This window comes from Diospyros lotus, chromosome 7, assembly GCF_014633365.1.
Source record: "Diospyros lotus cultivar Yz01 chromosome 7, ASM1463336v1, whole genome shotgun sequence".
NCBI classification, from domain to species: domain Eukaryota; kingdom Viridiplantae; phylum Streptophyta; class Magnoliopsida; order Ericales; family Ebenaceae; genus Diospyros; species Diospyros lotus.
Genome location: NC_068344.1, coordinates 23,363,092 through 23,375,630, shown reverse-complemented (window position 1 = coordinate 23,375,630; position 12,539 = coordinate 23,363,092). Strand labels below are relative to the sequence as shown.

General features: G+C 38.0%; 1 protein-coding gene across 8 annotated transcripts in view; it reads left to right on the top strand.

Annotated features, from left to right (window-relative positions):
* The window catches only part of LOC127805986 (pentatricopeptide repeat-containing protein At2g16880), a 39,443-nt gene that overhangs the window by 16,801 nt on the left and 10,103 nt on the right, over positions 1-12,539 (top strand). For 2 of the 8 annotated variants that reach the window (XM_052342899.1, XM_052342898.1), the window contains exons 2-4: positions 4,688-4,736; positions 4,981-5,129; positions 11,787-11,973. The gene's annotated coding sequence lies outside the window, so the exon portion shown is untranslated. Of the gene's footprint in view, positions 1-4,687; positions 4,737-4,946; positions 5,130-11,786; positions 11,974-12,539 lie in introns of all 8 variants that reach the window. The other 6 variants (XM_052342904.1, XM_052342900.1, XM_052342903.1 and 3 more) reach the window with 5 other exon arrangements.

Sequence of the window (12,539 nt, the reverse complement as noted above, 5' to 3'; positions counted from 1 at the left end):
AATGGAACAATATCCTTAGGAACTCCACAATCAATTCCATTTCTTATAGAATTTTGATCCAGGATACCATCCAATCCTTCAGTCCCTGCACTAGTCACCAGAGGTAACGAATTGGCCTTGGCTTCCTCCGTCACTTCATCAAATACTGCCCCAATTTCCTCTTTTAGCCTTTCAGTAGTTGCATCTTGAGGTAGTACTTCTACTTTTAACTTCTTAATCACTGTAGCAGAATTCCTCTTCCCTTCCAGAAATTCCTTGTTGCCTTCAGTTATTCTTGCCAACTGATTGATTGCATCAATCATCCCTTGTTTTGGACTTCCATCATTATCACTTGGAACATCCTCATCAAGAACTTATTTTCCAAAGGAATCAGATTGTTCCTTCGTATTTGTTGTCCCAACTATTGGATCGTTATAGCTTCCCTCTAGATAATGCTTTTCATCGTCAATATTATTTCCAATATTACACTCATCCTTGTTGTCATTGCTGCTTAAATCAGAATATTTCTTCTGGTCAAAATCAGAGGTACGCAATGAATCGTTTTCCCACAATTTTGACCCCTTCTTAGACTGTTGCATTTTAGGGAACTCCTGAGGTAGTAATGCTTCCTTAACCACGTCTTTCTTATTATCGTTTTCTGCCCTAGACATTCCAACATCCCATTCTGAAACAACCGTTTTGTCTCCCTATGTTGGATTTTGAGATTTGTTAATGGAGTTATGGTTCCATGGACGAGTAAGGTAAGGATTCCCTACTGAGATAGGATCTGACCCATTTCTTCGAGGAGAGTAAGGATCAATCGTAGGATTTGGTAGCTTCTCTATAATAATTGGATCAGAATATTCTTTGGAAAGCAAACAATTAGGTAATCTAACCTGATTCTGTCTGGCGAACATTATCATGTATTGGTCCCTTATCTAATTTCTAGATTCATCTATAATTTCACGCCTGTGATTGATCTCCTCTTGCAGCAAACTGACAACACTGTCTAGTTTCCTATCCATTGCCGATTCTACAAATCAAGCATGGATTTGCCTCTCCGTCATCGTTGTTGTTACTTGCTGCAATTGCGATCCTCTTGGTTTCACCCTGATATCATTCGCCATCAGAATTCAAATCACTGATGGGATCGCCAGCCGATGAACAACTCTGGATGCTTCTACTGAGGATCAAATAGCTGCTATTAACTGCCGGAATTGAGAAGCGATCGTTGCAGACACCTATAAACTCACTTCCAAAACTTCATCTTCCGGAATCAATGAAGCTGAATACGCCTACACAATTTGAATATGGATTGCCGATCGCTACTGTAGTTTATGAAATGGCTTCCTAAATTGTCATATTCGCTTCACCCTTCCATTTCGAGCAGCAATGACTCGATTAAATTTGTAGAGAGTCATTGGCTCTGTTGCAATTCTTCCGAGAATTCAATTGACTGATGAATCAGCTGCATTGAATTGCCAAAATCACTGATGGAGTTAATCACGTCGACTAGCAATAACCCTTAGAATTAGATCGGAAACGATTGCATGTTTGTTGTCAATCACCTCCATGTATCAGAATCTAATTTCTAGAATTAATGGCTATCTTCCTCTTCAAAACTAGGACAAGAGTGCCCAAAATTTCCAGGCAACAATAGCCTCACATCAACCCAAGAGAATTGCTCACCCAATCACCGTCCAAGGAGTGTCGGAATTCACATGAATTTGTTGGGATCTGCTTCACGCCTCACTGTTGACGTTTGTTGAACTTTGCTGGCTCTCCGTTATCACATGCAACAACTTAAACCCAGCTGCCAGGGAACAACAACCAAGATTGCAACTCAATGGTCGAGGGTCATCGACTTTGCTTTGCCTTCACATGCCACTGCTTTCGGTTTCCATAGTCGTCTCCAAATTTCGAGAATTAATCCTCCTTGCGTCGGAATCAAATTCTAAGAGTCAATTCTGTCGGACAACAGCTATCATTTTTCGTCAGAAATTAATCAACAAGAAAACCATTGAGGAATGATGCTCTGATACCAATTGTCATGGATCTAGGGTCCATGATAGGTTTAAAAGGTAATTGGAAGGAATTGAGGAGTTAGATTGGAAGAAATGAGAGGAAATTAGGGAAGAACAAAATAGAGAGGGAGATTAGCGAGAACTGAGAGAAAGAGAGGGAAATTGAGAGAGATTAGAGGGAAATTGGAGGGAGATTGAGAGAATTCAAGAGAGGAAAATGAGAGAATTTATTCAACAATTCAAACATGATTACCCTCCTACAGCAGTGGCTTATTTATAGCCTCACAGCCCTTGCACCCATGTGCAATACAACCGTTTGGCCTTAGCCCATGCACCCATGTGTAGTACATTGTAATCCTAACGAATTGCAAAATACCTCCTAACAACTATTATATTCCTATTACATTATTGCCCCTCTATTACTCCTAGCGACATGACACTCAGATTCACTGATAATATAACAGCTGGATGCAGGTAATGCTTGTTTAATTTGTCCAGTGGCTATTAGGTTCAATACTTGGCTGGAAAACTTGCATTTTTATGTTCTTATCTGCCCTGGTGGGCTGCTAAAATGGCTACCACTGGCATTGTGGCCCTTTCGCTTAGGGCCTGCTTGATAGTTAGTTTTTTGTTCTGTTTTGATTTTTAGAAGTGAAAACTTCAAATTTTGTTTGACAACTATGGTTTGTTTTCATTTTTTTGTTTGATTTTTTTTTTTTAAATATTTTTTCTCACTTATCCTTTCTCCCAGAGCCTCAAATGCCTCTGGGAGTTATGGGACTCTTTGGCAATTGGTGACTGGCAGGGGAGGGTCAGTGGACCCCCCTCTGTTGACCTTGGTTTCCAGCAGTGAGAGGATGGGGGATGGGAAGAAAATGAAAATTACAAAAATACCTTTTTATTGTTCTCAAAACATTTCAATATTTTTGAATTGAAAATGAGAACAAGTTAACAAACACCATTTCCTGTGTTTTTGTTATCAAAATAATGAAAATGAAAACTGAGAATGAAAGGCCTATCAAATGGGCCATTAGAGTGCAAATTCATGGTAATATACAAAGCTGCAGGAAATGCATCCCCCCTCAGTTTGAGATAAAAAACAAGGTGGTGATCTTTGGATTAACTTCACTGAGAAAGTTGAGTGTCTTTCAGAACTTTTAAAGAAGAATCTGCAGTAACAGTAGAGTACCAGCTAGCAGAAACAGATCCTAAAGAGACAATACAGGGAAGAAGTAGAAACAGATGCCAAACAGACTTGATGATACTGATTGGTTGTAGTGTAGGTTGTGTAATCCTGACTACTAAGCCATTATTGTTTAGAGTTTCTGATGCAGAATAATAGAAAAAGATAGCAATTTGATGTGGGAAAAACAAAAAAGATTGCCGAAAATAAAAAAGAAAGAAAAGAGATAAAGAAGAAGAAGTTGAGAAAAAGCAAAATCCAGAGAGAAAAAGAGAGGAGAGGTTTCATGAAGAGAATATCACAATTGCATTCAATATCATCAAAAAAGGGTTGTTGATTACATCATAAGCCTTTTTGTAGGCTAAAATCCAATCCTAACTATAGCATAATTAATCTAACTACATTTATCTTAATAAATAAAAGATAAAGCTAATTAAAAGATTGTCTAAGAATCTAAAATGTATACAAAATATGATAAATAAGTAAATATCCTAGCATAATTACCTTAGCTATAATTATTCTAACAAATAAGTAAAAATTAGAAGAATCTTAAATCTAAATCTAAAATCTAAATATCAAAATTCAGATAAAACTTAACTCCTACTATCATCATTATTGTCATCAATTGGCAATTGCACCTTATCCTAACCAAGTTGGGGTCAGTGACATGATGTTCATAATGTCAGTCAAGTTCTAAGAGTCACATTGGCTCTACAAATCCATGCAGAAGAATAATATAGTAAAATTTTGCCGGATATCCTTCTTGATGCAACCCTCTAGTGAAGAAATGATGTAATAAAGCTCTAATACCATCTTCATGTGAAAAAGGTTCATGAAATGATAGTGAATGAAGATAGTTGATACGGTTGTGTTCCATCACATAGTTGATATTATGGAACTTGTACAACATGGAAACTCCTAATACAAAAACATTTAATAACCCTAAATCTTCATTAGTTTCTCTATCTGGGGCATCATGTAGTGCTCATTATTGGTGGTTTTGTGGTTGTACATTTTGTGTTCTAATATATGGTTCATTTAACTACAGCTTCGATTTAATTTTCCTATGTGAAATTCTAACAGGAGGAAGTTCTTTTCACTTTGTGTTGATTTTATACTTATTGTTTATGAGTGCAGTTAGAGATTATTGGTAAACTGATGACGCAAATGCTTCTTCACTGACTTTGATAAAAAAAAGAAGAAGCTAATTCGTTGAAATTTAGTTTTCAAATCATCCAAAATAGTGCTTAGTGCTCTCTTACCTCAGTGTAAATACTGTTTCCTTTTGTTTGAAACACTTTATACTGGTATGTGAAAAGGAGGAATAAACAGATTTACTTAGTTTCTTTATGTTTGCAGTTACAGCAAGTAACTTGCTTAAACAAGAAAATAAGTGCTTTTGTGTTATTTTCAAATTGTGTTTCCATTCATTTTTCTGGCAGTTTCTGAATTTTCTGCCCAAGGGGAAAAATGGTCATGATTGTAGCTGGTTTTCATGCAGGTGAAATTTTGAAGCCTTATTTTGGCTAACGCCACATGCTTTTTGGAAGGTAATTGTTCCTGTATATTTTTGATTGGCAACATTTCTGATGAATCTAGCTTGTTCAATACTCAAATAAATTCATTATGTCTAGCTGTGTTTTGGTGAAATGTGGATGTGAAACTGGAAATAAGGGGTGGCACGAGTTGTTTATGTATTTATTCATGATCAAATATTTTGCTCCTGTTTTCAGTGTGTTTATAGCTTATGTAGTTTACAGGATAATGTTTTTGTCTGATGAAATGGACCAAAAGTCATGGTCCTTATTTATAGGGTGATGCCATTCTAGGAGGTCTTAATCGTGGGGTGAAAAACCTGCTACTTGATATTTGAATGGTGGGAGCAACTTATTATTTGATGAAATGCGGGCATTCTTCTCCACTCAATTCAGATGGATCTCCAGGTATGGAATTTAGATTACTTTAATAAAAAATGTCCTTTATGCCCCGTTTGATTTTTGTTTATCAGTTTTTAAATGTTAGTGTTCAAATTTTTGTTGGGTAAATTACTATCCCCCCTGGAGGTTAGGTGAAATTTGTGATCACATCCTTGTGTTTTGGAGCCACATTTATTACCCTCCTATGTTCCAATTCTGTTAGTAAATTGCTAATGTGACAAATGGGCCCTAAAATAACTTGCCAATAATCCCACTAATGCCCTTCCTCTTAACAGGAAAAAAAGAAAAGTTGTAAAAGATTAAGCAAATTCCCCCCCCCCCCCCCTTCTCTCTCTCTCTCTCTCTCTCTTCTCTAAATGGGTTCCAGATCAATAGAAGGTTGGGGAGATGGAGTTACAGTACATTGCTATACATGTTTAATTAACAAAGTGGACACAGTTATGCTGCCAAATAAATGATTATGATTATTGAACAAAATTTAACTATCAGTCAACACAAATTTTGGAGATGAATAAGGATTAACATTAATCAAATCTCAAAGTGACATTTGAGCTGCCTTAATCGCAAGTTTTCCAAAAAATCAACTAAGTAATGACCCTCATACAACAATGCTTTAGGGTTCTATTTTAGATAAAAATCAGATCTGAATACAGTTACAAAACATTGACAAAATGTGACATTTCACAGCTAAAAAATGTCAAAAAATGTGGTCCATCCCATATACAAAGCTGGCTACTGCTGTCCTCCATGGAAAGATGCTTGAGTGGTTGAAATTTTGTGAAGAGCTTGCCCCACTACTTTGAACCTATAATGACAAATTAACAACATTAGTGATTGATTAATGTGTAAATATGAGACTAAACAAATAGGGCTAGGGTTTCGTATACCTTAGAAGCAGCAGCCCCATGTGCAGCGCTTGAAGCACCTATCTCCACTCTAGACCTATTTTTCTTTCTCTGGACTGTCTTTGTTGAATAATCCATGGAAGTATGGAATGATATCCACGGAAGTATGGAATGATATACAAATCACAGAAGTATGGAATGAGCTTTCTAAAATCAGCCCTGATATTATCGTCCATATTTAGAAAGCTGTTCAGTTATAGAGATTTCCTAATTTTGTGTTGTATCTTTTGTTTCCTTGTATAGTGTATAGATTATGTTTCCATTTGTTTGTAGTTTCCTAAAGTTGTAGTCCTCTGCCCTATTAATAGGAAATGTAATCCTGTGCATATTGATAGGAGAATACAAAGACTTTTTCCCACTATTCTTCTCCTATTTTTCTACATGGTATTAGAGCCTTTTATGATTGTTTGCTGTTTTCCTGTTAGCCTTCATTGTTGACCTCTGTTCTTCCTACTATTTCTTGTTTTCCTTCATCACCATAGCCTTTCTGATTTGGCCTTCATTACCATTCTTGGGCTCTTTCTCAATCAATTTCCATTGTCGATAATTGGCCTTGCTTTTTGTGTCATTGCCATTTTTCTTCTGGCCAACCCAACACCTTTCTTCCCTATTCTTCTTGAACAACCATGCTTTCTGATCATGGCATGGAGGGATCAACTATGGTGACTAACAAGGTGCAGGGGACATGGATAAAGCCTTTGCTAGGCAGAGAGCAATCCTCATCAAAGTAGGCAAAGGAGGGGCTTTGGTGCTCGTTCTGCAAAAAGCCTAGACATACAAGAGGTACATGCTTCAAATTGCATGGTAAGGAGATAGTACTACACAAAGTTGGAGGTTTCAAGAACTTGTAACCAAAGAATCAAGGAAGAGCCTTTCTCTCCACTAAAGAAATGAAGGAGAAAACTGGAAAGGCCAACTCTATAGCCTCCTTAGACCTAGGAGAATTGAATGTAGAAGAGATTGAGAAGCTAAAATCTTTCCTTAAAACTGTCCAAGATGAATGTTCCTTAACTCAAGCAGGTACGTGCCTTAATTCTGAGCTTTCACTTGCCTCATATACAGCTAGGAATGAACTATGAATTTAGATTTTGGAGCAACTGACTACATGTCACCTAATTTGAAATTTTTTAAAACCTATGAACCAATAATCGGCTCCAGAAAAATCACTATTGCTAATGGCCAATCTATTCCTATAGTTGGGCAAGGAAATGTCCGTTTGAACCCATCTTTACCTACCCAACATGTCTTGTATGTACCAAGCCTTTCCACCAATTTAGTTTTTGTTGACAAGCTTACCCAAAGCCTTAATTGCAGTGTGAATTTCTCACCTCATGGCTATGTGTTTTAGAATCTAATACCAAGGAAGATGATTGGTGCTGCTAAGGCATTGAATGGGTTGTACTACCTACAAAGAAGCAAAGAGCTACCTGCAGGAGACCATTCTAGCCTTTCTCACTCCTTTACTCACTCTGATGTATGGTCTCAGCATTTTAGATTAGGGCACCCACCTTTTACTTTAGTAAAGACCATGTTCCCAAATCTATTTAAAGGTGTTGATGTCAATTCCTTTCATTGTGATGTGTGTCAGCTATCTAAACACTATCGAGTACCTTATGTTGTTAGCAATAAACTTTATTTGTTTCCTTTCTCCTTAGTATATTCTGATGTAGGGGGGCCTTCTAGAGTTCCCAATTGTTCTGGGGTTAAGTGGTTTGTATCATTTATTGATGATTGCACTAGGATGATATGGGTGTATTTACTAAAAGACAAAGCAGCCATCAACACTATCCTACCCTTGTTTCATAGGATGATTTTCACTCAATTTGGGGTCTCTTTCAAAATATTCAGAATTGATAATGCAAGAGTATATTTTAATCATCACCTTAATCACTTTTTCCAACAAGAGGGAATTATTCATGAATTCTCTTGTATTAAAACCCCTCAGCAAAATGGAATTGTTGCGAGGAAGATGAGGTATCTCCTAAATGTTGCTAGGGCACTCTTACATCAACATTCAGTCCCTAAATCTTTCGGGGGGTGAGGCAATGCTGACTGCAATCTACTTGATCAATAGGGTTCCCTCAAGAGTCCTAAACTAGCTTACCCCATTTCAATGTCTTTCTTCCTACTTCCCAAAAACTGATCTTCATACCTTCCTTCCTCTTAAGGTATTCGGGTGTGTAGCTTTTGTTCATGTCTCTAAATGTCATAGGGACAAGTTTGATCCTCGAGCCCTTAGATGTGTCTTTTTGGGGTATTCTCCTACCCAAAAAAGGTACAAGTGCTACCACCCTCTTACTCGAAAAATTCTTGTTTCTAAGGATGTCATCTTTGTGGAGAATCAGTCTTTCTTCCAGTCTTCTACTTCTAGTCCTAAGGGGGAGGTTACAGCTATTAGTGATCATGATTTACCTATCATGGAAGTGTCTTAGCCATATCAACCACATTCCCCTCCTAATCTCTCAACTTTACCTACTCTTTCTAATTCAAAGACAATAGAAATAGGAGACCAGCAAACATCTCCTGATTCTCCACCCTCTGTTCTGACCAAAATGTCTCCCGTCAAGTTCAAGGGCTCACTATTTGTATACAAGAGGAAGGAACAACCCAATCCATGTGTTAATCAAGGCCCATCATCTATTCCTTAGTCAGGTTTGGAACTCACTCAGCCCTTTGATGATTCTCAATCCATTAATTGTTCTAATCCTATACCTTTTGATTTGGATCTATTTATTGCTATTAGAAAAGGGGTTAGGAGTTGCACACAACACCCTATTGCCTAATTCGTTTCTTATCACAGGCTGTCCCAAATCACAAGAGTTTTCTAACCTCTCTTGATTCCATAGCTATTCCTAAAATTGTAGAAGAGGCATTACAAGAATTGGGTACAAGTTATGCATGAGGAGATGAGGGCTTTGGAAAAGAATAAAACTTGGGAAATTGTGCCTAAACCAAAGGGGGTTCAACAGGTAGGGTGCAGATAGGTGTTCAATGTGAAATATAATGTTGATGGAACATTGAAAAGGTACAAAGCCCGATTGGTTGCCAAGGGCTACACTCAAACTTACGGTATAGATTATTTGGAAACTTTTGCACTTGTGGCTAAGATGACTACAGTAAGGATTCTACTCTCTTTGGCTAGTTGTTATGGTTGGGAATTGATGCAGTTAGATGTCAAAAATGCCTTCCTGCATGGTGACTTAGAGGAAGAGGTTTTTATGGAACTCCCACCAGGATTTACTAATGGAGTTGATGTAGGTTATGTTTGCAGATTAAAGAAATCCCTTTATGGGCTAAAGTAGTCTCCTAGGGCTTAGTTTGATTGATTCTCAAGAGTAATGAAAGAAATGGGGTATTGGCAAAGCAGAGGGAATCACACTTTATTTATCAAGCATTCTAAGAGATGTACTCTAATAGCCTTACTTGTGTATGTAGATGACATAATTGTCACTGGAAATGACTGTGGTGAATAGAAGTTACTAAAGGAGCATTTGGCCTGTGTGTTTGATATCAAGGACCTTGGCAAACTTGGGTACCTCTTGGGGATAAAGGTTTCCCAGTCTAAGAAAGGTACATTTTTTTCCCAAAGAAAATACACCATGGATTTGTTGGAAGAGACCGAGATGCTTGGTGGCAAAGCAACTAGCACACCTTTGGAACCTAACTTGAAGTTAGGTCACAGTGACAATCCAGTGGTTGATCGGGGGAGATACCAAATGTTAGTAGGTAGATTAATTTGCCTTTCTCACACTTGGCCTGACATAGCATTTGCTGTCAACCTTGTGAGTCAATTCATGTATCATCCTACTAAAGAACATATGCTAGCTGTTAGAAGAATTCTGTGTTATCTTAAAGCAACTCTGGAAAAGGGTCTATTATTCAAATCAAGGAAGGAACTGGAGGTCCTAGGCTACATTGATACTGATTATGGAGGCTCCCTTATGGGTAGAAGGTTTGTTACAGGTTACTATGTGTTTTTGGGAGAAAATTTGGTGTCTTGGAGGAGTAAAAAATAGGGTGTAGTAGCTAGGTCTAGTGCTGAGGCAGAGTTTTGTGCTTATGGCACTTGGCTTGTGTGAGTTTGGTTGAAGATTGTGCTGGATGATCCGAAGGTTTCTATCAATGGTCCTATGCAATTACTTTGTGACAATCAATCAGCAATCAACAATCAGTATTGCACATAATCCGGTGCAACATGATCGCACTAAGCATGTTGAGATTGATCATCACTTTATCAAGGAAAAGATAGAAGCTAAAGTGATTTGTATACCTTTTGTCTCTTCAGAAAATCAGCTAGCTGATTTATTAACAAAAGGATTGCCTATCACAAGATTTGAAGAACTTACAAGCAAGCTGAGAATGATGGATATTCATTCACTAGTTTGATGGGGAGTGTTGAATAATTCATGGAAGTATGGAATGATGTACAAATCACGGAAGTATGGAATGAGCTTTCTAAAATCAGCCCTGATACTATCCTCCATATTTAGAAAGCTGTTCAATTTTAGAGATTTCCTAATTTTGTGTTGCATCTTTTGTTTCCTTGTACAGTGTATAGATTATGTTTCCATTTGTTTGTAGTTTCCTAATCTATAGTTTCCTAAAGTTGTAGTCCTCTTCCCTATTAATAGGGAATGTAATCCCATGCATATTGATAGGAGAATACAGAGACTTTTTCCACTGTTCTTCTCCTATTTTTCTACAGTATTTGCAGCAACATTCTTCTCCTTTCTAGGTCTTTTAGCCTTCACTGGACCTCCTTGGCATGTACGTTTGTTGTGTCCAAACTGCTTACATGATGAGCATCTTATGCTCAACTTGCTCCCTTTTTCTGTTCTTTCTAGGCCTGCCTGTTCTTCTCTTAAGAGGAGGAGGTAAGATCCTTTCTCTTTCTTTGCTGAGCTCCAATTTCAGCACTAGGAAATGGATGAACTACTCCATTGTAGGTCTTGAGGTACCCCTCAATGGAGTAGTAATCATGGCAGTAGTCCTCAAGGTTGCCTCTCTTGTACAGAATTGCCAGAACTGCATGCTTGCAAGGCAAACCTGAGATGGTCTACCAGTTGCAGCTGCAGGTGTTTGTTTTAAGGTTCGCAACAAAGTTGATGGCACCCTCCTGCAGTTCATAGTTCTTATCCCTTCCAGTTAAAAGCTTGCAATGCCTTGCATGCCTAACAAGCTTGTTGAGCCTTTTCTTGCAATCAGAAGTGACTTTCCCATTCCATCCACACCCCTTTGCATACCTCTCTTATGCTTTCTGACCATTAATTTTTGCCTTATGTTATCAATGATTTTGATTTGGTTTTGAGATCTGAACTTAGATTGAAACTCTCTGTCATGTTGTTGGTGCAGTGCTCTGATTTGCACTAAGCATGGGAGGCATGCCTAGGCCATGACCTCACATCCTTGTTCGCAAACCAGTCATTACATTCTTGCTTCTTGTTCTTTAAGTTCTTCATTGCACATTTGAACTCATGCTGGTTTGTGGATCTTGCACAACTCCAAAATACCTCTTTATGCAAGTCCGGATGCCCGTTCTTCATATTAGCATAAAGATGACTTTAACTTCTATGTGTTGATGTTGGGTAAAAATCAGCAATGGCATTAATTAGACCGTGTCCAAAGTATAAACATAACAAGAAGTTAGTGCCCACAGTATTTAAAGCAGAGTAAGTTATTTTATGATGCCAAAACATTTACCTTTTGCCCATCTGACATCATTGCATATGGAACTCCTTTGTTATCTGGCCCAATGCAGGTTATCATGGCATCAAAGAATCATGCCCAATTGTCATAGCACTCAGACTCAGCAATGCAGAAGGCCAATGGGAAAATCCCCTTGTTGCCATCAAGTGCCACCGCTGACAATAAAACTCCCCCAAAAGGCCCTTTCAGGTGGCAGCCATCAACACCAAAGAAAGGCCTTCAGCCTTCTAAAAACCCAGGTATGATATGCTCCAAAAAACACAATAACCCTTTTGAGTGTTGGTGCTGAATCAAAGTCAGCTTTGTCCTGGTATGCTTATTTGACCACCATACCAGGATTGGGCTTCTTAAGTTGCTCAGTGTATGCATAAAGTCTGCCAAAATCCTGAGTATGTGTTCCTTCATTCTCAATCCTTGTCATAACCTTTGCTATTCAACTTCCACTGTTTGGCCTGTATACCATACTGCCTAAGCAGTTCATTAGACAATAAATCTATTTTCATATTAGGATTAGACCTAAGAAACTCTCTCATATTCTTTGCTATCCAAGCTAGGGTTGCATTATAGTGAGTAATGGTCCTCAAACATGTGTGCTCATCCTTTAATGTCTTAACCATAAATGTCTTTTTGTCTGGAAGCACACTTGCATGTATTCTCCATTTACAATCCTGACCCTTACATGCTGCAATTACCCTATCATGATCATTTTTGAATCTCCAAACATCATAGCCACCCTTAACTGCAAAATCCCTAAGTGTTTCCGTAAAATGCCATACCCAATGTGAACTCAAAAGCACTAGAATCT